Raw genomic sequence first — 26,699 nt, 5'->3', positions numbered from 1 at the left:
CCTTCTAAAAAAAATTCTCTTGCATATCAAGGTAACTTTAAGCAGAAATGATCACTGATTAACGAATTAGTAACAATAATTATGGAGCCACACCACCCAGTTATACCCATGTGTCGAATTAACGTATTAATGCATACGCCTTTGGAAAAAGGGAGAAAACTGGAAGAAGCTCACACAGTCATGGGGAGAATGTACAGGACAAACTCCTTACAAAGAGGGACAAAAGTGAACCTGGGTCGCTGATGCTGTAATAGTGCCGAAGGAGAAACTGAGAGAAAGGTATGCAGCCCAAACATATAGAACTACCCATACTCCTGCCTTTAGAATTTTGATGCACCTAGAACACTTCCTCCTTTCACTGCTAATTGCTGATATGACATTGATCAACTCAATTTTGATTTTACTCTGTATACACAAATTGCCCTCTTTCGAACCTTCGGCATCCATTCTACTGAGGACCAACCTGAACTCGGACATTGTGTCTACCATCAAATGTGGCAGTATTATAATACCGTGAACTGAACTCCATGTTGCAAAAGCTGAACAGTAATTCTGAAATGCTCTGGACCACAATTAACCAAACATCAAATCATCATTTGCCAGTCTCTAAGTAGCAGTATCACCCCCTGAGCCCTTCTCTCTACAAATCTGAGTGCTCCAACTACACATCGGTCATTTTCATTTCCTCCCAAGATTCCAGGCAGAACTGTCTTCATGGACCTATCAGTCCGGCCTGTCCCTGTACAATGGATTTCAAGTTCAAGTTTGTCATTCAAACACACATCAGAATGTAATCAAATGAAACAGCTTTCCGCTGAGGCCAAGGTGCAAAAGACAGTACCAACAGTCATACACAGGGCACAGCACATAGAGCACAACAATTATGATAGCAGAAAAACAATGCTACACAAAATAGTTTAAAATAATCATAAAACAGCACAAGTCCTTGCGTGTCATGGCCTGTGTATTGATGTTGCCCTGGAGCCACATTTCTGCAAGAACAAGCCGCAGCAGTTTCTCATTTAATGCAATTGCAGCCGCAGAAGAATGCAATCCAACTTGTCTTCCCAGGAGTGAACACTAGAGGGCAGCACCATGGGCGGCACCAGCCCAGTACACAATCCAATGGCACACAGTCAGTTCAGCGTCTACTTCACTGGCAACCACAACAGGCAACTCTGAGGCACAAGGGCTTCGTCTGCACAATAACCGGCTCTCCTGTCATCGGTCTCACAATGAACCAGTGAATCTGACTACATTACCAGTGTCCAACAGGGTCTTGTGATCACAAGAGAAACATCCAAGCCAATCATTTCCACCATTTGTTGGATTACGCACCCATCCCCCCCCCCAACCCGAGTAGCTGAAGCAGACTGCAACATGGTGCGACAAGTCCAGTTCCAATGCTATACAGCAACTCACCAGTGAGCCTACTAACTCCCACTACTACCTCAAACTTTGTTCCACTTCGCTTCTCTATAAACACAATAATCACAACATTCTGCAGATGCTGAAAGTCCAGAACAATACACACAAACAATGCTGGAGGAACTCAGCAGGTTAGGCAGAATCTACGGAGGAATAAACAGTCGACATTTCGGGCCAAAACCCTTCATCAAGACTCTATTCCATTCTCCCAGTTCCTCTATCTCAGTTATACTTGCTCCAAAGGTGAGACTTTCTGCACAGGCACCTCTGAATGCCTCCCTTCTTCTTGAATGAGGGTTCTCCGTATATAATTGTTAACAAAGGGCTTGACCACAGTTCATCCATTTTCCACACTTCTGTACTTAACCTCTCTCCTCTAGCAGAACAATGATAGCGGTACCCCGTTCTTTACCTTCCACCCAACCAGCATCTGCACTCAACATCATTCTTGCCAATTTCCAGTTCCAGGCACAACTTTTCTCCTCTTCCCATTTGTAACTCCCTGGTTCACATTTTAACTCCCATCAACCATCTTTCCCTACAGCAAGTGATCCAACACTTGTCCTACCAATTCTTCCTTTCCCAGCATCCAATAACACAGACAGTCTTTCCAGGTGAGGCATCATTTGCCCTTTTCTCCATCTGGTGTACTGCCATATGGTGTCCTCTACAATGGAAAAGCCGAACACAGACTGGGTGAGTGCTTCCTAGAACACTGGTGTTCTGCCCATTGAGCCAGCCCTGAGTCTCCTGTTGCTGACTGTTTTAATCCTCCATCCCACTCTGACCCATCAGCCTGTGGCCTCCTGTCTTGTTACAATGAGAACCAATGCATGCTTGAGAAACAGCTCATCAACTTCTAACATCGACAGGACACACTGCAGCCTTCAGCACTTAATACTGAATTTTACAACTTTATTTTTTCGTCTGTATCAGTCTTCCACCTGTGATATTTGTATATTGTTTATTTTCCACCTCAGCTTCCTCTGGGAATGGAGAATATGTCCAGCCTGCACTGTTGAGTATGTTTTTCTACTCTGCATTTTGCACCTCCACTTGTCTCATATTCTCAGCCTGAGCCTGTAGTTGCTCCCATTCGCTCACTGCCAGATAACCTTGTGTATAGTTTACCCCCACGGTCACCTTTCAGAGCTATCCCCCTCCCCCACCCTTCCTGCAGCTTGACAAGGTTCTTTTGTCCTCCCTCCAAGCTCTAACAAAGGGTCTTTGACTCGCAATGTTAAATCCTTTGCCCTTCCCACATGGCCTGATGGGCTTTGTGTTTCCAGCATTTTTGGTTTTTATTTCAGATTTCCAGCATTAGTATTTTCTTTTGATTTTCATTTCCTTTACAGTACTGCGGATCAGCTTGGGGTCTCCTCAGCACTGAGAAGGCAAAATGCAAATTGTGTGATAGCTTTTTGAACATTTCCATTCACTGCTCCAGTTCTACTGGTGATCACAACGTTTTAATTCTCCATTCCAAACCCACGCTTCTGTCCGCACGCTTCTATACTGTTTGAACACGCCATGCAGTCTTCAGTCTCGGTGAATATTACTGCTCCCCCGCTCCCCCATGGGGCACACTACATCTTTCCAACCTCAACATTAAATTTAACAGTTTCTGATATTATTTTGCCTCTAGTCCACCCTTTCCTTGTACCATTCTGCTGACTGTCATTTAATCTTGCTTGTATTTCATTTTATTCAGACTTCGTTTTGTTCTTTCGTTCCTTCCTATCCTGTATTGTATTTTTTAATTTATAATTTATTATCATTCAGATGTAAGGTTATTGGCCTAAATTAATAACTATTTCATTTCTCCACAAACATTGGCTGATCTGCTCTGCATTTACAGCTTTTCCATTTCTACGTCAGATTTCAATTATCTGCAGTTTTGTGTTTGCATCAAACTTTACCTCTGTGTTTGTGCTGGTAATTGAGAGACAGGTTCAATTTACACACAAAAATTGAAGAACTAAATTGGTGATTAATCTAATAAAATTGTTTATTACTAATATAATCGCAAAAGTACATAATTTCTGCAAAATCTTGTCTTCAAGTAAGATGACTAACCTTACCCAGTTTGATCTATGGGTAACTCTGGACCCTCACAAATGATCCCTGTGAGTTCTCCAAAACGTTTCAACAAGCCACACAGTTGTATGACCAATTTTCATCAGACAAGCAGCACCAGTTCATGAAGTAGGCTCATCACCATGATCTCAACAGCAATTATGGTTGGGCAGTAAATGTCGGCCCTCATCAGTGACATCCATTTCCTATAAATACATAAAAAATTACTGTTACAAAGGTTGGATATTGCATCAGGTATGAACATTTTCATAACCACACTAAAGCACTTGTACGAAAATGGGAAATGATTAACATTTCAGCTTTTTGACTTTTTAGTGGAGCTGATAAAATTCAGCGTAATCACAGGTACCATAGGTAGAACAGAAGTTTATTATACTCTCTTAAACATCATCATTGAATTACTTGCTTGTTTCTTCCTCCTATCCCCATGGCAATCTGCCCAACCTTTCCCAGTTTGGGTTACATCTCTGCCTTTTCCAATCCTGACAAAGCACATCCAGTTTCTCTCTGAAAAGATACTACCTACCCAAAGGTGCATTTTTTGCATTTGGTTCTTATTTCAGATTTCTATCATTGGCATTTTTTTGCAATATGCAAATAATACTTGTCATACTGATTAACAGCAAATACTTACCATCTGACAATTAATATGAAACATTTCACAAATGACTTTTGATTGCACAGTAGTAATTTTTGCACAGAGTAATACTTGTAAAATGAGTGCTAACACTTGCAGGCTGCCCCAGCACATCTCTAGGTTTCATTGGTTGTTAACACAAACAGCACATTTCACTGTATGCTGCTAAATGTATATCTGCTAATTAAATTAATCTGAATCTGATTGGCAAAGGGTATTACAAACTTGACCAACACACATAAAAGTTGCTGGTGAACGCAGCAGGCCAGTTGCTTGAATTTCCAGCATCTGCAGAATTCCTGTTGTTTGCAAACTTGACATTTGTAATGATGAGTTTGAGTACAGAGAGGAAATTAAGAACCTGGTGGCATGTTGCGAAGACAATAATCTATCCGTCAACGTCAGCAAGACGAAGGAATTGGTTGTTGACTTCAGAAGGAGTAGCGGACCGCATGACCCAATTTACATCGGTGGTGCGCAAGTGGGTTCCTCGGGGTCAATATCACAAGTGACCTGACTTGGTCCAACCAAGCAGAGTCCACTGCCAAGTAGGCCCACCAGCGCCTTTATTTCCTGAGAAAACGAAAGAAATTTGGCCTGTTCCCTAAAACCCTCACTAATTTTTATAGATGCACCATAGAAAGCATTGTCCTAGGGTGCATCACAACCTGGTGTGGAAGTTGTCCTATCCAAGACCGGAAGAAGCTGCAGAAGATCGTGAACACGGCGCAGCACACCACACACACCGAACTTCCGTCCGTGGACTCACTTTACACCGCACGCTGTCGGAGCAGTGCTGCCAGGATAATCAAGGACACGACCCACCCAGCCAACACACTTTTCATTCCTCTTCCCTCCGGGAGAAGGCTCAGGAGCTTGAAGACTCGTACAACCAGATTTGGGAACAGCTTCTTTCCAACTGTGATAAGACTGCTGAATGGATCCTGACCCGGATCTGGGCCGTACCTTCTAAATATCCGGACCTGCCTCTCGGTTTTTTTGCACTCCCTTACTTTCCATTTTTCTATTTTTTATTTATGATTTGTAATTTAAATTTTTAATATTTACTATCGATTTGTAATCCAGGGAGTGGGAAGCGCAGAATCAAATATCGCTATGATGATTGTACGTTCTAGTATCAATTGTTTGGCGACAATAAAGTATAAAGTATAATTCAATTGTTAAGTTCATTTAATAGAGATGCTATGTTGAAAACAAAAGCAAATACATTTTATCCCAGTAAACGTCCTTTTTTCAGTTACAGACTTAGGTGACTTTAAATATTCATAATTATTTTCTTTTGCAGCTCTGACTTCCAGAACAGATTGAAAGCTGCTTCCTCTGAAGGTTCAACAAATTACATTTCCAAATGTCTTTTGCTTCTTCTAAAAGCAGCAACAAACAGGAGCGTGGGCATACAGTGAACTTGAACAGAGATCATCTAAGAGCGTTGAGGTTGGCAATGTGAATACAGTGCCAGTTGGTGGTCTGATTGTGCAGAACTGTTACCAGGAATATAGAGATCAGACATCCATGAGATGGGGTTAATCGACTGACTCTGCTCCATGTCTGAATTCCAGTAGATCATTGCAATCTTGTTTTGCACAATTCCTGAAGTCAATTTATGTTAGGTTCAGGACCCTCACAAGGATACCAGCCCCTCCCTAGGCAGCATATACTGCTGTGCTTTACAACGAGTCATCCCATTTTGGATCTGAGCATCAGTTCTAGATAAGAACAACTCTCAAGTCATCCAAGTGCTCCTGCTTCCTCCCACATTCCAAAGATATATGGGTTACGGTTAGTAAGTTGTGGGCATGTTGTGTCGGAGCCGGCAGTCTGAGCATATCATTGGACTGCGTTGGTCGTTGACACAAACAATGCAATTCACTGTATGTTTTGATGTACATATGACAAATAAAGCTAATCTTTAAAATACCCTCATGAACTCTAATGGAAATGGAGAAACCTTACAAATAAGCAGACTGCAGCCACAATCCATGTAGTGCTATGACTTGAAACATAGACGAGTCCATGAAATCCAAAATAAACATGTAGATGTCCACCATGGACCATTCAGAAACTGCTAGTTGAGGGAAGAAGCTGTTTCTAAAATGTTGAGTGTGTGACTTCCCACTCCTGTACCTTCTCCTGATGGCAGTAACGAGAAAAAGACGTGCCCCAAATGGTAAAGATTCTTAGTGAAGAACGCCACCTTCTTGAGGTACAGTCTCCTCCTCATTCCTCACCTACAGCTGCTAACAGCCACCAGTGCAACCACAATGGCAGCTTTTGAATGAGTGCATCAGGAAGTTGAGGAAAGCATTTCCTGTTGAGTCGAGGATACTGTCAACTTTGAAGGGTTTGTTCAGCCTGTAACAAGTCCAGAAACAGTCCAATAAGGTTTCACAAGGTTAGAAAATTGTCTCTCAAATAAAAGCAACAAAATAGAATGATTACTCTGAAACTGTATGACAAAAGTTATAGAAATTGAAGTTCACACACATAACCCATGCCACTAAGGAAAGAAGTGACACAGCTTTAATCATGGCATCAATATGTTTGCACTGATGCCTGTAAAACATAAAGTACGCTGATATGAGAACTGTGTTCGTCCGATTTTGCAGTGGGAGTAATTTCACTTGGAAATACCGAAGTCCAATCTACATTTGTTTAAAATGATTTTTGCACATCTTGCACATAAACAGGGGGTTATTTGATCCAATTTCTCAGCTTATTTTTCTTGTTAAAATGGATAGGTTTTGCCTATTGCTCAAATGGAGTGGAATTCAATCAGGAAAGCAAACTGGACAGCTGATAGAATATTTGGAGTCATGGGAAATATCCTAGAAGTATAAAGTGAACAGATTTAGGGAAAGCCAGAGGACAGGTAAACATCACAGTACGGATAAAGTCCAACAAAGTGGGATTTTCAAATAAAACAGAAAGACGGTTTATGATGCAAATTCACATCTCTCCATTTCTACATGAGTCTAGGGTAATTAATTACAATCCAGAGGAAACAAGCTTCAAGAACCCTCTAGACTCTCAAGTATAGCTTCCTCAGCTCTCCAACCAGCTACCGGCCCACCATACAAATGCAATCAAACATCAACTTGCTTGCAAGTACATCTGCTGCTGCTGCTGCATTCAATTCATCAATGTGGTATGATGGTTTTGCTGCTCGAACATTTGGAATAAATTCTCTGGAGAAACTAGGAGCTTCAGAAGCCAAGGAGCAATTTACTGCTGAGGGATTTGAGAAAATGAAATTTCAAGACGAGAATCCTCAAAGGAAAAGATTTGGGGTTAGATATTACTCAATGCCCCTAAAGACAAGACCTAGAAACTCATGAAAAACAAAATTGACCCAACACCACTGGCATCAAATCTCACAGGTAGGTACACCTCAGTAAAGTAACATATCAATCAGGATGTGCCAATGGCAACATTTTAATGGTTAGTACATCTAACCTTGAGTAATTTTAGTAGTCCCATTGAAACTAATTTATGACATTAGCAGCTCTAAGATATGACCACTGACTCCTATCATCCCTGGGATTCACTGACCCCGCTGAAGGGAGCACAGGCATGGAAAAGGATATCCTGTTTCCCTAGCAAGAGCTCCAACCCCAGGATCTAGCAAAAAAGAATCCCTTCACAGTGGAAGGCTAAAATAATACAGCTCTGAGAAGCGTGGTCCAAAGTGATGCCTCTTCATCTGATCTTTTGCTGCAAGGTGTTTAATGGCATTCATTGCATGCAAGGCAGAATTTGTAGAAACTGCAACAAATTCCCTTCTGCCAACAGATGCCTAATTGCGCTCTCAAATTTATCACCAAGTCACTATGTCTACATTAACCACTCTGTACGTCATTCATCAATCCCTCACGTAAAGGGAGAGGGAGAAGATGGGGGGTGAGGGGGGGCAGGAGATTGGGGGTGGGAGTTTGGGGAGGTGGGAGATGAGGGTGGGACAGGAGAGTGTGGGCAGGTGGAGAGTGGGGGGCGGAGAGTGGGAAAGGGGAGGGAGGGAGGTGGATGGATGGGATAGAGAGTGTAAGGAAGAGGGAATGGGGAGGAGAGGAGGGAGGAGAGTGACAGAGAGTGAGTGCGTGTTTGTGTGTGTGTGTGTTTCTTTCTCTGTGTGTGGGGGGAGGGGACATAGCGGTCCTATCTGAATCAAATTCAGGTTTAATATCAGTTGCACATGTTGTGAAAACTGTTGCTTTGTGGCAGCAGTACATTGCCCACAGATCAAGGGAAAAGGTGCTTGCTCCTTGGCAATACATTTGGGCAGGTGGGGGAGAGGAAGGCTAAAGATATTTTTTTGCTTCATCTTTTTAATTGTGCAGCCAGGACCATGATTGCATGATTGCTGGATTACAAAGTATTAGATGAAGCAGGTGATGACAGAATACAATGCTCTCTTCAGGGAGTACCGTGGGATATTTCTGAAGCTCCAAGCAACAGCAAAGGGCCCAATTACATTCTCCTCTTCTAGTAGCCACAATGCAGTGACTGCTATTGTATTCTGTGTCATTAACAGAGATAGAAGGGAAAGAAAAAACAAGAGCAGAGATGATAGCCTTTATCTTTCAAGGAAAGGATAATAGTTGCACCTCTCTTTGAATAGACAGGGTGCCCAAATGCACTATATGCAGCAGTCTACTACAAATTGGGAAAGGCATATATTATTTACTGCTAGCTCTCTTGAGCCACAGAAGAAGTTGTTCAGGTCAACAGTGACTTTAATCTTCACAGACAGAGCAGCCTGAGTGTTGGTATGGGAGTGTGCCTGGAGCTCTGTTTGCAGATGAAGATACATCTCTGTCATACTCTGTAAATCTTAGCTTGCTCAGACAGGTGGGCCGGAGTGCAGATACAGGATGAAACTTGGTGCACAACCTATCCTCACCAAACTCTCTTTCTCCTCCATTAACTTTCTCAGGTAAATAAGCCTCTCACTCCTGCTCCTAGCTACGCTAAAGGTCCAGCAGTGCATCTTGTAAGACTCTCAGATTCCAACTAACAAAACCCACCCCACAAAAATACTGTAAACACCCGCTGATTTTAATACCTTAAAAGAAAAAAGTTTCAATTCTTTCATTGGTATCTCACATTGGTATATCCAAACATGTAATAAAAATTAGATAATAGTAACTTGCAATAAAATCAATATTTCTTTTGACATACGAAAAATATTCATTTGAATAAAATTTTAGCACACACCCCAAAGCAAGCTTAGAAGAACATTCATTGGGTTGAAACAACAGAGACTTATGGAGAAGAGGAGTTTGGTGGGTAATACCGTTCCGGCTGACCAGAAGTGCACTGAGAGCGGTAAGTGTATAGGAGTTGGGTGCTTATTGATCTGGTTAACAACAGATGGTGCAATCCGAGGCATATTACGATTGAGGAACGCATTTGCAGACTGGATATTGAACTTTTTACTGTTGGACTTCAGCCACATTCCACCATGATACAACACTTGGCAGCACGGGAGGTCGTTCCTGCCTGTGGCCATCGATCCTGCAGCTCCTCCCGTGGAGGGTCAGACACTCTGAGCCAATAGACTGGTCCTGGACTTATTTTCCATCTGGCATAGTTTGCATTTTGTTGTTTGATTGTTGGGGGCTTTTGTATTGCTATATTTACGTTCTATTCTTGGTTGATGCGGCTGTAACGAAACCAAATTTCCCTTGGGATTAATAAAGTATATCTATCTATCTATCATATTTGTAGGTTACTTGAGAAAGAGCCACAAACAACTGTAGATCCGCAGGCAATGTTAATACTTGTGTTCAAGTACACTGAAGATTAGCTGAAGGTTGGACAAGACACAGATTTGTAAGGTGTGACAGGACGATACAAATGAGAAAAGAAGTTGTTTACAACTTGTGGTATTGAACAGAAAAACTACCACAAATACAGAAAAACTGAATCAAAAACGGCATTCCCATACTGCAAGAAAACATTGAATCATACATTTCCTAATGACTTATCAACATAGTCTCTTTTAACTATTTCATCATTAATCAAAGAAAACAACTATATTACATTTTTGTAAGTTTCAGAATCTATAATGTTTGAAGGGTAAGATGAATGTGGACTTTAATCAAAGCCATTTTATTAAAAAATCATTCTGCTGCTTGGAGGAGTTTCACATCACCACAGCGGCATATAATATAATACAAAATATATGAGAAACAAGCTTACTAAAGGATATCTGAATAAAGCAATAAATCAAAATATTTATTTTACATCAAAATATAAATATAGATCACCTGCTGTCTTTTACATACATAAAATATATGTCATAGTCAATTTGTAGTTTTACCCACTATTCTGTCTACTTCTCGTCACAATAAGGGCAGGCAACACACACAAAAAATGCTGGTGAACGCAGCAGGCCAGGCAGCATCTCTAGGAAGAGGTACAGTCAATGTTTCGGGCTGAGACCCTTCGTCAGGACTAACTGAAAGAAGAGATAGTAAGAGATTTGAAAGTGGGAGGGGGAGGGGGAGATCTGGAATGATAGGAGAAGACAGGAGGGTGAGGGATGAAGCTAAGAGCTGGAAAGTTGATTGGCAAAAGGGATACAAGGCTGGAGAAGGGAGAGGATCATGGGACAGGAGGCCTAGGGAGAAAGAAAGGGGGAGGGGGGGGAAAAGCTCAGAGGATGGACAAGGAGTTATAGTGAGAGGGACAGAGGGAGAAAAAACAGAATTTAAAAGGCATAGATAGATAGATAGATAGATAAGGGATGGGGTACGAAGGGGAGGTGGGGCATTAACGGAAGTTAGAGAAGTCAATGTTCACGCCATCTGGTTGGAGGCTACCCTGGGGAGCTGCAGATGATAATGCAGAGGTATTGATGAGGCTTGATGTTTAGAGTTGGTTTTCCAAGTTTTCCTTCAGACACACCATATCATGAGCACAGGCAAATGCTGAAGGAGACGCTCAGTACCTTTCCAATAGTGGCTGGCCTATTCAACACCACTATGGACTTTAAATGCAAACAGGCAACTGAGTCACTAATAACCTCTCAATTCTAATTTGGTTCATGGTACCATTCCCTTTAATAACTACGGTCAGTGAGAAAATCCAAGCTGACAGTTTTGTTCTGGGTCAATACCCTTTTCATTTAATTGGCCAGCTTACATAACTGTTAAAATTGTTCTTATTTATTTCTTTTCACACCAAATGCCAACACTTAGAAAAGGTAACAGTTGTTGCTTGCCAGTGTAAACAGGTAAACTGATACCAACTTTTCATAAATAACACAACGCTTTTTGACATGGTTCAATGCTGTTTGTTACAGACTGGGAAGCATGTTTCAATCTCTGTACATCAAAGGTTGTGCAACCAGGAAACACATATCAAATTAATTCAAGGGAAGTTATTTGACAACTGACGGCATCAAATTGGGGAAACATGACAGAGACTGACAGGATTATACTTAAATTTTAATTTTCAACAAACAGAATGAAATTACAGCTCAAAATTACTTGGAACTAGTTTTCCAATGAAGATCTTAATGCTGCAGTCATTATGTATACACATCTTGAAAGGGGTCACCTCAGAAAGCCGGAACTGGAATGTCATGGCTGTACAGCACAGAAACAGGCTCTTTGGTCCAACTAGTCCATGCCAAAACCATTTAAAATGCCTACTCCCAACAACCTGCACCAGGACCATAGCCTTCTAAATCCCTAGTATCCATGAACCTATCCAAACTTCTCTTAAACGTTGAAAGCGAGCTTGCTTGGGCCACTTCTGCTTGCAGCTCATTCCAATCTCTTACAACCCTCTGCATGATGAAGTTTCCCTCATGCTCCCCTTAAACTTTTCTTCTTTCACTGTTAACCCATGACATTTGGCTATAGTCCCACCCACACATCCTCAGTGGAAAAAGCCTGCCTGCATTTACCTGCATCTAAACCACTCATAATTTTGAACAACTCCATCAAATTTCCTCTCAATCTTCTACATTCTGAAGAATACAGTCCACACCTATTCAATCTATCTTTGTAACTCAGGTCCTCCAGACCTGGCACCATCTTTGTAAATTTCCTCTGCACTCTTCCAAGTTTATTTACATCTTTTCTGTAAGTAGGTGACCAAAATTGCACACAATTATCCAAATTAAGCCTCGCCAACTTCAACATAACATCCCGTATGCTATACTCAATACAATGATTTATGAAGGTTGATGTGCCAAAAGCATTCTTTATGACCTTATCTACCTGTGACGCACTCTCAATGAATTATGTACCTGTATTCCCAGATACTTTTGTTGTACCGCACTCCTTAGTTCATTGTGCAAGACCTACCCTGGTTAGTCTTACCAAAGTGCAACACCTCGCACTTGACTGTATTAAATTCCATCTGCCAGTTTTTTCTGCCCATTTCTCCAGCGGACACAGATCCCTCTGCAAGCTATGATAGCCTTCCTCACTGTCCACTACATCCCCAATCTTGGTGTCATCCGCAAATTTGCTGATCCAGTTAACCACATTATCAAATCAAATTCAAACCATACATAGATGCAGCAGAACGAGACAATGTTCCACAGGGGTCAAGGTGCAAAACATTCAAAATATCAAGGAAAGAAGCATGTTCACTGGTAAAAAAAAAGACATATATAGTCCAAGATCCTGAGCAACAATGTCCGGCAATCGATGCTATGGTCTCCTGGCAGTGTGCAGACACACAAAATCCAGCTTGTCATTCCACCACTCAAACACAAGAGGGCAGCAGCAATGGCAGAGGCCAGGCCCTGGCTGAGCGCGGACACCACCCTGTAGCACTTCCACATCTCTCACCAGGTCTGTAGCAGCACGCAAGCTCAAGGTTTGCGGCCTAGTTCTCACTAAATCCGTAGCTACACAGTTGCCATGTCATCTGTCTCTCCACCAGACAAGGGTAACAGGCCTGTGACAACTTACATTATCACTGTCCAAAGTAATCCAATTTACTATCTCATCCTGAATGCTGAGCGACTGAACCTTATTGATCAGCTTCCCATGGAGGACCTTGTCAAATGCCTTACTAAAGTACAAGCAGACAACATCCACGGCCTTACCTTCCTCTTTCCTGGTAACTTCCTTGAAAATCTCTTTTAAGTTTGGTTAGACATGACCTAACATGCACAAAGCTATGCTAACTATTCTTAATCAGTCCCTGTCTATCCAAATAGTTTTGTATCTCATACCGTAGAACACCATCCAATAACTTTCCCACAACTGATGTCAGACTCACCAGCCTATAACTTCCTGGTTTCTGGTTAGACCCTTTCTTAAACAGCGGAACAACACTGACTATCCTCTAATTCTCTGGTACCTTTCCTGTCGCTAAGGAAGTTTTAAATATATCTACCAGGGCCCCAGCAATTTCTGCACTTGCCAGGCCCTGGTGATTTATCCACCCTGATTTGCCTCAGCATAGCAAACACCTCCTCCTCTGTAATCTGAGTTGATGCCACCTTGCCTCACTTCTATAGACTCTGTATCTGTCTTCCGAATAAATACAAATGCAAAGAATACATTTAAGACCTCCCCCATATGTTTTGGCTCCACACATGGATTACCATTTTGGTCTTCCAGAGGACCAATTTTATCCCTTGCAATCCTTTCGCTCTTAACATTCTTGTAGAATCTCTTAAGATTCTCCTTGATCTTGTCTGTTAGAGCAACTTCATTCCTTCCTTTAGCCTTCCTGATTTATTTCTTAAGTTCTCTTGTATTTCTTGTACTCCATAAGCACCTCATTTGTTCCTACTTGCCTACACTTGCTATGCAGCTCCTTTTTTCTCTTAACCAGTATCACTTGAAAACCAAGGTACTCTACACTTGTTATCTTTACTTTTTATTCTGACAGGCTTTGTACTCTCAAAATGCCACATTTGGAGGCCTCCCACTTACCGAGTACACAGTCTGTCCCAATCCACACTTGCCAGATCACTTCTGATATCATTAAAATTGGCCTTTCTCCCATTTAGAAACTCAACCTGTGGACCAGACCTATCTTTTTGCATATTTACTTTGAAACCAATGGCATTGTAGTCATCGGATGCAAAGTGTTCCCCTGCACAAACGTCTAGCACATGCCCTGTCTCATTCCCTAATAGCAAGTCCAGTATCCCACACTCTCTCGTTGAGGCTTCTACGTACTGATGCAGGAAACTTTCCTGAACACATTTGACAGACTCGATCCCATCTAGTCCTTTACAGTATGGGATTCCCAGTCAATATGTGGAAAGTTAAAATCACCTACTATAACAAAGTCTATGTAACTAAAAACAGACAAAATGGGGGATACCGTGATGGGAAATGATTAGACCTTTAGAAATTGGAGTAGCCATAACTAACGACAGCTTTCAAAAATCTAATCTGAAGATTACATTGGACCTATGCTCCCACTTCACAAATCAAGCTTTCAACCCTTATTAATGACCATGTACATACTCGTGCCGAAGAACATTTAATTTACAACGGCAAGCCGCAACTCATCTGTACTTTGAACCAAACTGGCAAATAAATAATTATTACTCAGTAACTATTCCAATTACTAATGCAAAAAATGGCTTGTAGAGTAGAATGTTGTTTTCATTCAACATAACACAACACAATGGGAAGACTAGATCCAGCCAGTCACCTGGACCCACTTCCTGTCCATATTCCTCAAAGACCATAAGACCATAAGATATAGAACCAGAAGTAGGCCATTTGGCCCATCAAATCTGCTCCACCATTCAATCATGGGCTGATCCAATTCTTCCAGTCATCCCCACCCCCCTGCTTTCACCCCATACCCTTTGATGCCCTGGCTAATCAAGAACCTATCTATCTCTGCCTTAAATACACCCAATTGATTGACCTCCACAGCCACTCATGGCAACAAATTCCACACATTTACTACCCTCTGACTAAAGTAATGTCTCCATATCTCAGTTCTAAATGGAAGTCCTTCAATCCTGAAGTCGCACCTTCTTGTCCTAGAATCACCCTACCATGGGAAATAACTTTGCCATATCTAATCCGTTCAGGCCTTTTAACATTCAAAATATTTCTATGAGATCCCCCCTTCATTCTCCTGAACTCCAGGGAATACAGCCCAAGAGCTACCAGGCGTTCCTCATACAGTAACCCTTTCATTCCTGGAATCATTCTTGTGAATCTTCTCTGAACCCTCTCCAATGTCAGTATATCCTTTCTAAAATAAGGAGCCCAAAACTGCCCACAATACTCCAAGTGTGGTCTCACGTGTGCCTCAACATCACATCCCTGCTGTTCTATTCTATACCTTTAGAAATGAATGCCAACATTGCATTCACCTTCTTCACAACCGACTCAACCTGGAGGTTAACCCTTAGGGTATCTTGCACAAGGAATCCCAAGTCCCTTTGCATCTCAAAATTTCGAATTTTCTCCCTATCTAAATAATAGTCTACATGTTTATTTCTTCCATCAAAGTGCATGACCATACACTTTCCAACATTGTACTTCATTTGCCACTTCTTTGCCCATTCCCCTAAACTAAATCTCTCTACAGGTTTTCTGTTTCCACAACACTACCCGCCCCTCCACCCATCTTTGTACCATCAGCAAACTTAGCCACAAATCCATTAATACCATAGTCCAAATCACTGACATACATTGTAAAAAGCAGCAGTCCCAACAACAACTCCTGTGGAGCTCCACTGGTAACTGGCAGCCAGCCAGAATAGGACCCCTTTATTCCCACTCTCTGTTTTCTGCCTACCAGCCAATGCTCCACCCACACTAGTAACTTCCCTGTAATTCCATGGGCTCTTATCTTGCTAAGCAGCCTCATGTGTGACACCTTGTCAAAGGCCTTCTGAAAATCCAAGTTCACCACGTCTACTGCATCTCCTTTGTCTATCCTGCTTGTAATTTCCTCAAAGAATTGCAGTAGGTTTGTCAGGCATGATTTTCCTTTCAGGAAACCATGCTGGCTTTGACCTATCTTGTCATGTGCCTCCAGGTACTCCATAATATCATCCTTATCAATCGATTCCAACAACTTCCCAACCACTGATATCAGACTAACAGGTATATAGTTTCCTTTCATAAATAGCGGAGTAACATTTGCAATTTTCCAGTCATTTGGTACAATGCCAGAATCTATCGATTCTTCAAAGATCATCATTAATGCCTCCGCAATCTCTCCAACTACTTCCTTCAGAACCTGAGGGTGCATTCCATCAGGTCCAGGAGATTTATCCACACTCAGACCATTATGCTTCCTGAGCACCTTCTCAGTCACAATTTTCACTGCACAAACTTCACTTCCCTGACACTCTTGAATTTAGCTGGTATACTGCAGACGTCTTCCAAAGCTTTGACAATCCAAAGCCTAAAAGGCAGTACCACAAGCTCAGCTGTAGTTCTGTGAGCATAGCTAGCTAGCTGCACTGAGAAAGTCCCAACATTCTTCTGCATCATGCTAACATGGTTGGAGTCAAGCTCCCAGCAGAACACTATTCATTGGGACAGTCTGAACAAAGGAGGATGGTCCAGAGGTGGGTGGACTGTCTTCATGATACAATAAAAGATCTGACCACATGGCTAATTCTTGTTGCTACCAGTGTAGCTGTTAGAGTGTGGAAGGCTGTACCACAAGGCTGGGTAATGCAAGTGGAAAACATGTATTTAAGGGTTAAATAGATAATTAGAAAAAACAGAAAAATACAGAAAGACACTTAGATAGCTTGGCTCATGTACAGCATAATTACTGGCTTAGATTTGGTCAACTGGCAATTTTCAGTGCTGAAAAAAAACATTAGCCAATGCATCTATCATCTGCTTGGCACATCAGTAGATGACCTATAATTGCCTGCTGAAAATGACCTCTGTGGTAACTAAGGTGGCAGGCAGTAAAGTGCAGAGCAAGGGCAACTTCACCAATATATCAGACTGGCTTAGTCACTGAACTGTGGTTACCTGCTGCACGTCCATGGTTGGTGAATAGTGGTGCACAAGTGAAGTGTTTTTCAAGTTCAAATTAGTATATTTAGCACTGAAAATAAAATTACTCTGCCCCTTGAAAATCCTAAATAATTGCAGAAAATACTCAACAGATCAGGCGGCATTTGTGAAAATAGAAATAGAGTTAATAATTCTAGTTGATAATTTTTCATCTGATTTAAGAGTTTCTTTCACTTCAACTATAATATCCTGCACTGATGCATATAAAACAAATTCTATTATTAATTTAATAACTGCAACATGATTCTGCAGCTTCCACTTGGCCACTCTGCAGTTTCCGGAAATCCTATTATAGTTTGCATTATGTTGCAAGTATCCATTTGTAACTCCCAAGTCCTTTAAAGTGAGCCTTGGTTTGCCCAAACCTCAAATGCTTTAAATATAGATTTGCTTTTCTTTGGAGGAAACAATCACCTATTTTTACTCAGTGGTTCTAAAGCTGAGTAAAGCTAACAATCCAAACAGCTGCTGCATACAAACAAAATAAAATGAAGGGGAAAAAAATCAGAAAAAAAGAACCAGCACTTGTAAATTTTAAAAATCATTCTACTTTAATTAACTCTACTATTCGTATAGCATCCATTCTTCTAATCGCTTCAGATGTGCAGTCAAAGATTACATTACAGCTTTAAAATTTCACTCAACATGGAACTATGCTGTACTATACTAATGTGTAAAAGTTGACTGAAATGGTGAAATCTCTCTCTTGTAAAATAGTGTGTGCCCTTCATCCAATTTCTTAAGCCTCATTAAATTTCTAATACTAAGCTGGTCCAGCAGAAAATATGCCTAAGGTACACAAATCAGCTTTACTAAATAAAATATTTGGACAGAACTACACATTTTTAATTTGGTTTTTAAAAAATGCCAAAGAGCTCAAAGCAAACTACCAGTCCCTTTATGGCAAGTGGTCAGTTCAATCAAATTGAAGAATTGTGCCAAAATAGATTTAAATACTCAAAAGTTAGTAACCAATTATCCACTGACAAGCCCTGCATCTTCTGAATTTAAACCGTTACAATATATTGTTATAGACTATTGCTTGTATGTATCTGACAAATTAATTTACATTAACTGACTTCTGCATTAGACAGAAGGAAAAACTAAATATCATAGGCCTCGTTGTAACACTTCATTAACTCTGTCACTTCTGCTTGTTTCGCAAGCAGAACCAAGCCGATTCACTTTTGGAGAAGGGGCAATGTTAAATACAGTGTTGCATACAAAAATATATTTGGTGTATTGACAGTGGCATTTGCTATGATGAAAATGATGAAAAGTTAAAATTTAAAAGGATCAATAGTGTATTATGTTGAATTATATATGCTAACTTCCTTTCTATTTACAAGTCTCCTCAGAACATGCTAAGAAAACCAGTATCATTTAATGTCCTCTGTGTGGATTATGGAGTCTACCAATTTTGTTTTTGCTTGACATTCCTGATGATGGACACCTTTCATTCCAAATACAAAAGCATGTCTACGACCAATATCAGCGAAAGCTCAGGAACGAAACCGTTACCTGCTTCTCTGCTCATACTACTATTTAAAGTTCAAATCAACTTGATATTGTGTTTGAATCCACTGTAATGCTGAGATAAATAGAGCTGGAGAAATTGTAGAAAATAAACTAAAATTTTGAAGTTCTGCTGCTTTGAGTTTCATATTAATAGCCCAAGTTTTGCAGGGAAATGTTGACAGTTCCAGTTTTGTCAGCCATTTATCAGGACTCAGAACTGAGCTTCTTCAGCTGCTTCAATGGCTGGGGCATGTTCTGCCAATCCCCTCACCTCCCCAAACATGGTCTTGTTTTGCCACAAAGGAGAGAACCTGACCACAGAAGACTGGACAGGTTTAGGAGAAACTGGTCTAACGAGCTGCACTAGGTAAGAATGGATTTGCTTGCAAATTTAGCAGAAAATGCAGAAGCTTCAGTGCTGACTGGAAATTCCTCAGAGCCTCAGTGTCACTTTACCTCCACTCATACCATCCTTCTTATAATAGTACTCTCTCAATTGCCTTTGCCTCACCCACTTCCTTTTCTTTCCTGTGCATATCTCAAGGATCCGTGACTGTGCACACTAAATAAGCTATTATACCTCAGATCACAAAAGAAATAGTTATATTAAATTAGCCTGCATCCACAGCAACAAGTACTGTCAATTAATAAAACCTATCCTCCAGTATCAAGGAACAAGAACAAGCCTCTTCATTAAAGCAGAGCACCTGAACAAAGAATGGGAGTGGACTATTTAGCCCTAGTGCCTGTTCTATCAACACTGGATTTACTTCCACCATATGATTATGATTGCTAATTAATTTTTCAATGAGACGTGGTCATAACATGAAACACTGAAGAAATTACTTATGAATCCCATGTGCCAAGCACATAGCTGCATATAGTACCCCACTTATGAAATTTAATCTATTCGTTTTTATAAAGTGGAGTTTGGAAATGGGTCCAACTTACAGTTGCTTGTACAGGTTTAGCACAAGCAACCAATGATACATTTCTAACAGTAAACTAGCCAGTATGGATTTGTATATAGCATGACATGCCTGAAAAACTTTACAGGGGAAACGTAAATTAAATTTTATACATCAAAATTAATTACTGGCCCCAGTTTAGTGTTTTCAAAAATGTCTTAAAATGTTATTAACACAAGAAATTCTGCAGATGCTGGAAGCTCAGAGCAACACACACAAAATACTGGAGAAACTCAGCAGATCAGGCAGCATCTATGGAGAGAAATAAACAGTCGATCTTTCAGATCAAGACCCTTCATCAGGACTCATCAGGATATCAGTCAGTCAGTCAGTGGGTGCTGTCCCGAATCTGGGGTTGGCAGCTATGCACCTCCATCTTCTTCGAACTTGTGACAGCACCAAGTACAGCCTCTCCTCCAGTTTGTTCTCGCTGACCGCCTTGGCACCGTCCCTGCCAAACTTGAGCCCGAGACCATGTCGGCCTCCAGCCGCGGCCGCTTCTTCGAGCTTGGCCCTTCCCTTGGCAGAAGCCTTGGGCAGGTCCAGGCACACGGTGCAGTGCCCAAGTTCATCATGTCTCTTCTAACGAGGTGCATAGCATACGATTCGTAGACACGTGGTGAGGCTTTAATCTCTTCCACAGAAGATGGCCATTGGCTCACAAGGAGCTCATCCGCCCTTTGTCAGGTCTTGTTTTTTTTAGTCCTGCTGGGTGTCCTCACACCCTCCTCACTAGACTAAGTCCAGTGGGGGAGGCGGCCCAAGTCGCTGACCACTCGACCACAGCCCCCGGCCGAGCGCCAGGCGCCAAACCCCTGCTGAATCTCTCCGAGCATCCGGCGCCCGACTGAAAACCATGGTCAATTGGCTGGCGACCAAACCGGGATATAACAAGTTATAAATCAACCACCAAGAATATCCTCTGGCTTCCTTTCCACATTCAACCCATCACTCTCCACAACATGCACTCAAACCCATTTCCTCAGTTTATTAGAGTGGGCCATAATACTTCCTTGTAACGCACCTTATCTAAAAGAAGCTCAGGCTGCCTCTTGTTACTACGCATGCTGAGAAAGCTTGCAGTTCCATTGCCAAGCTTCAGAACCAAATCCCTCTGAATTTCCAATCAAGCACTGCAAAGTCTCATTATGACCAAACCACAGGCCAAGCTCTACAACATCTAAGTCCACTCAAACCCATCTCCGCACCTAAAATCCAAGAGTGTAATTCAAGCAAGCAGAACCCACAACATTTACTATCCTAAGTATTCATGCCCTACCCTAATAGCACGCCATCTGCAAAATACAATGCTGATTCCAGACTAAGCTCACTCTAATAGCACCTTGCAAAATCTGGAACCCCTGGAAATGCTTTCCATGCACTTACCACAACAAAACCCACCTCTGATATCCTTCTATAATTTCCACAATCACCTTAAAGATATGTCCTGTCATATTAGCTATTGCTGCCCTGTATTCCAAATGTTGGAAGGAGTCTAAGTGAAGAAATATTACACAAGTCGTTTTAAGTAGCAACACACAGGCATGGAGAAGTATCATTCTAATAGCATAACGGATGGAATACAGCTGCAGAAAAACTCTACATATTTTATTTAACGAGAAAAGGATTTATCTTATTCAGTGACTGAGCGAACCTAATTCTGATACAATCTCATTAATGGCATGAACAGGCCAGAAAATGCTGTGACCTCAGCAGGACAGAAAACAAGATTAAAAGGTTTAGGTAGATGATTCTAGTCCCTCTTCCTCTGTCTGACCTGCTGAGTATTTCAAGTAGTGTGTGTTTTATTTCAGATTTCCAGCAACTGCTACATTTTACAATGGCATGGACAAGCCCAGAAACATCTTACAAGGATGGTAGTCTAAACATCAAAGAAGAGGAATTACGTGCTTAGCATCAATATGAGAAAAAGCTTAACAGTTAAGTGTTAGACCATAAGATATAGGAGCCTAAGTAGGCCATCGGTCCATTGAGTCTGCTCCACCATTCAATCATGGGCTGATCCTATTCTTCCAGTCATCCCCATTCCCCTGCCTTCTCCCCATACCCTTTGATGCCCTGGCTAATCAAGAACCTATCCATCTCTGCCTTGGCCTCCACATCTGCTCGTGGCAACAAATTCCACAGATTTACCACCCTCTGATGAAAGTAATTTCTCTGCATCGCTATTCTAAATGGACGTGCTTCAATCCTGAGTGGACTCTACACAATTTCAGGGTTTATGGTCCGGTTTTAAAGGAGCAAGCAGATGAAATTTATTGAGAACCTTTATAAAGTTGTATAATTTAGAAGAAAGAATATGAAACATAAAGTTAGCAACATACTTCAAAGGGCTTAAAAGTACAGAGATGAGGGCCCAGCTACACAAAGGTTTACAGAGTAGAATGCTAGCACTTAAGCTTTATATAAAACAATATACAGAATTATAGGTTCTATAAATAGGGACCTCACACAAAAGGGCAGCCATGGAAGCTTATGCAGGAAATTATGGTAAAGATCAAGTACTATTGTACAAAAAATACTTCTGAGAAATATGGCTGTTCTTATTAGAAATACAATAAAGGAGTATTCAAAGTTATGAATTGATAAGTTAAACAATGAAAATCTAATTTCCTGGTCTATGAGAGAGTAAATTGCAAATGTAATTTTAAAACCTTCAAGAAACAAATCACACAGAATAGTTTGAAATTATCTTAATTATTTGGGCAGAGTTGATAGGATACCAATGTTTTCAAAGGTGTTTTAAGATGAAACGGATAAATATTTGAAAATGTTCAAGAAAAGGTTTGAGGAATGGACCTGTGTTTCTTCTTGATAAAGTAACATGCAGAATGGACTCCTTCTGCGCTGTTATATTTATGATATGAAGCTGAAGCTGATTTTAACCTAACCTTCTCCTGCAAGGGATATTTCACAGACACTTTTTGTGGGAATCATAATCAAAACTGTATTCCGATTTCAGCTGGTAGTTCAGCAGGCAAGTACATGCCCTGACTACTACCACCACTACCACCAGTGGGGACTGGCTTGATTACTAAGGTCAGAGAAAGCAACAATCAACTGCCTCTCTTTCATTTTTATAGTGTTGACTCCTTGAACCTTAGCAGAAATATCCTGTGCAATGCCTGATTGCTTCATGATCAAATGCACCAGGAAATCCATCAGAGGCAGTTCTCAGTTGAATCAAATATTGATATGTGACCCAAGAGCACACAGAAATGAATGTCATGACACCTTTTGGATGATTGCAACCAATCTGACATGATTTGACAGACAAGACTGTTGAGCACAAACATCCGAGTACATAGCCTTGAAAGGGTAAATCCAAGCACTAAACCTGAATAGTTTGAGCGATTTCATTTATTAATACTGCAGCAGGAAATACATGACTTACCTTGAAATCAAACTCAGTAAAATTAATATTACTAAGTCAGAGCTTAACTAGCTTAAGAAGCAAATTAAACTTCCTAAAATCCATAGAGATCCAGGTAATGGCAATCCGAATAAGATTACCGTGTAAGATATTGAAAGGGGCCATAACAAATTCCACAATGAACATAGCTGTTAATATTTTGTTTAAAGAAAAATTCTTTTATAGTACATATTGACTTAGAGCTCAAGAAGAGGTGGGAAGCTTAGAAAATACTGATAAGTGTGGACAGAAGATCAACAAAATGAAACCAGTATGTGCAAATCCCTAGGCTAGGATAGCACTGAAATTGCCATGCAAAGGCAATAGTTAACCATTCTTGGCAATGAAAAGAATACTGGGTATAATGTTCAGTTCAGGATTCAAACCAATACTTAAAATTGCAGTCAGTAAGTCTGAGAAAATACAATAGCACAGGCGCTGGTCATGAAGATGCTAAATATATAACTAGGAGCTAAAGGCAATGGGCTTCCTCTTTCTGATTTTAAGTTGGAGAAAGTTACTAAGCTGAGCTGAACTCAGCTCAGTGTTATACACCCCATACAGACAATATGATGGAGGCAATGTCGCTGGGTGGTTTTAAGGCACAGACTGAAAGGTTCTTGATTGATAAGGGGGTTAACAGTTAATGGCAGAAGAATAAGGTTTAAAAGAAAACTTGCTATGATTGAATGGTACGGCAGAATTGATGGGCCAAATGGCCTAATTCTGCTCTGATGTCTTATTACCATTTGGTCTCCTCCAGGAACATACTATCAACTTCAGACAAAGCTAATATACATTAAGGTAAGAACCAGTAAATAAAGGATTTGGAAGAATCTAAACCAAACTTGGTCAGTGGTGAAGAATGTCATGAAGACAGATTGGTGAACGCAATCAAGTTCTTAAAAACTTTACCTTTCAGTCAAAATATTTTTTTAAAAATCACTAGAAAATTTAAATTTGAAACAACATTTAGGTAGAGAAAATGAGTGTCAGAATTGGACAAAATTAAACATGAAGCAGGAGAGACATAATGATGATCTGGCTTGTTATAATGCAAACAAACGGCATCACTTTGCAGCTGGTGCAAGTGTCGAAGAAGAAAGCATAGGCTGGTGTGGTGAAGGTAAGGAAACTTTCCCTGATTCTTCAACATTTCTGCCAGCTGTCCCACCCCCAGCCGCATCGGCCCCTCTTCAATTTTCCACTTACCTCAGGGACCATGACTCCATGCTTCACTCATCACTCTTCACCCATTCCGAAACTCTCCTCAGCCCCAGGCACCTTCGCCTGCAACTGTATAAGGCATAGCACCTGCCCTTACATCTCCTCCTTCAACAGCATCCAGAGGCATAAACAGTTCTTCACATACACCTCCTCTAATATTGTCTATTGCATTCTGTGCACTCGATGGGGCCTCTTCTACATTGGTGATAGAACACATTGACTCAGTCACTGTTTCCCTGGGCATCTGTGCTCTGTCCATCCTAGTGGTTTGGAGCCCTCGGTTGCTCGCCACTTTAGTTCCCCTTCCCACTCTCATATTTTGTCTGGAGCCTCCTCCACTACTAAGGTGTAGCTAAACACAAACTAGAAAAACAGCAAACAACAAACAACAGGAATTCTGCAGATGCGGGAAATTCAAGCAACACACATCAAAGTTGCTGGTGAACGCAGCAGGCCAGGCAGCATCTCTAGGAATAGGTACAGTCGAACTTTCCTGACGAAGGGTCTCGGCCTGAAACGTCGACTGTACCTCTTCCTAGAGGTGTTGCCTGGCCTGCTGCGTTCACCAGCAACTTTGATGTGTGTTGCTAGAAGAACAGCATCTCATATTCCACTGAAGTCCTACAACATGGCATCCTGAACAATGAATTCTCCGATTTCAGGTATGCTGCACGCCCTCTGACCCTTTTCTCTCATCTCCTGAACTGCCCTTCTTCCTACACCCAACACCTATCCCATCCTCATCACCCTGTACCTTTCCTCTCATCCATGCACAATATCTGACCACTCCCCCGCCTTATTTAATTCCATGCTCCACTTTCTGATTCCATCACCTGCAGCTATTTGCTGTCTCCACCTCTAACCTCCAACCTCTGGCACTATTTCCACTACTCTATCTGCTCATCAACCCCTCCTCAATTGGACCAATCTATCACTCACCAGCTCTTCACCACACCTTCCCTCACTATTTTATACTGTCCATCACCCCTCCATCTTCCAGTTCAGATGAAGGGCCTCAACTCAGACATCAACTGTCCATTTCCCCTCTACAGGCGCTGCCTGACCTGGTGAGTTCCTCTAGTATTTTGTTTTTTTGCTCCAGATTGCACAATCTGTAGTCTCTTGTGCCTCCATAATATTTTTAGAAATTGATTAGAAATGCCTGGGTTAAATTTTGAGAGAGATATGAAGAGAACGTTGCCAGAATTTTGTGAATTTTTACATTCGGGTGTCTGTCAGGAAGACCTGGGCATGTGTTTATGTCACTGCAGGTCAACAAATGAAACAGCTGCCAAACCATAATGGCAGCAAAATACTGGGCAGGAGGTATGGATGACAGAAACTCATGCAGTATTTGCCACGAGCTGAAGTTGATAAGAGTTGCCACAGAGACTGCCGATTGATAAGACTGGGCTAGTTCAAAGGCTTGTTGATTACAAAATTTAAGGATGGCTGAATCAGGCTCTGATTAAGTTGAATTCCTTAAGAGAAAACTGTTCCAACTTGGAGACAATTCAAATGCTTTGAAGATCCATTGATGACTATCATAGCAGAATTCCCAATATCAGCCCCAAACAACAGTCAAAGTGCAGCAAGGTAGAATTCAAAGTTAGTATGAAAGGAAATGGCTCATGTCTAAAAAGAGTAAGAGCAGGATTCTAGATGCGGGGGAATGGAATCAAAGGTATAAAGGTGAGAAACCGAAGAAGCAATCCATGAAAGATTGTTGCAACAGCGTTCTTGCTATTCAATGTTGTACCAAGTAAAATGTATGACTGCAACTGCTGTTGCTAATTAGAAGTATTAACACTTGGGTTTTACATAGCCATTCTGGTGCATGCAGGTGACATCCACAAGATGGTGATCATGAATATGCAGTACAATAAATTCACAGTTATGAAGACAGTTAACACTGAGGCAAAAACTGCAAAACAAGATTTGAGATCAACAGTGATACCATGGAATAATCAATATGAAATGTGGAAACTTCAGTCATTTCTAATTCAGTGAAGTGCTTGGTGAACAAAGAGATCATGTGAATTTAAAATACGTTGAATTTACAACTTATACAGAGTTTTTTTTCTTTTCATTGAAGGACATTCTGCTAATAGCTTATCTCTGTAGTACATGTAAAAGTACATAGAGCAAATACATTCACTGCACTGGTTAAATTAGAGTGAAAGAACAAGCAAAACATTAAAAACATTAGTATATTATTTAGTATGAATCAGAAATTATATTAAAATTGGTCTAGTCAACCTAGAGTTTTGCACCAAGAAGAGTATTTTTCCCCTCCTTATCCAACAGTTAGCTGCCCAGTTGACAGTTGGCAAAGACAGTGAATAGTTGTTAGTGCCAAATGCCAAGGAGCTTCAAAA

General features: G+C 41.1%; 1 protein-coding gene across 7 annotated transcripts in view; it reads right to left on the bottom strand.

Annotated features, from left to right (window-relative positions):
- Positions 1-26,699, bottom strand: part of fat3a (FAT atypical cadherin 3a) — a 728,759-nt gene that overhangs the window by 507,325 nt on the left and 194,735 nt on the right. For all 7 annotated transcript variants that reach the window (XM_072263367.1, XM_072263369.1, XM_072263370.1 and 4 more), the window contains exon 2: positions 3,505-3,710. The gene's annotated coding sequence lies outside the window, so the exon portion shown is untranslated. The remainder of the gene's footprint in view (positions 1-3,504; positions 3,711-26,699) is intronic.

This window comes from Mobula birostris, chromosome 7 (genome assembly GCF_030028105.1).
Source record: "Mobula birostris isolate sMobBir1 chromosome 7, sMobBir1.hap1, whole genome shotgun sequence".
Taxonomy (NCBI): Eukaryota; Metazoa; Chordata; class Chondrichthyes; order Myliobatiformes; family Myliobatidae; genus Mobula; species Mobula birostris.
Note: the sequence above shows the minus strand (reverse complement) of the source record. Positions and strands in the feature narration are given on the sequence as shown.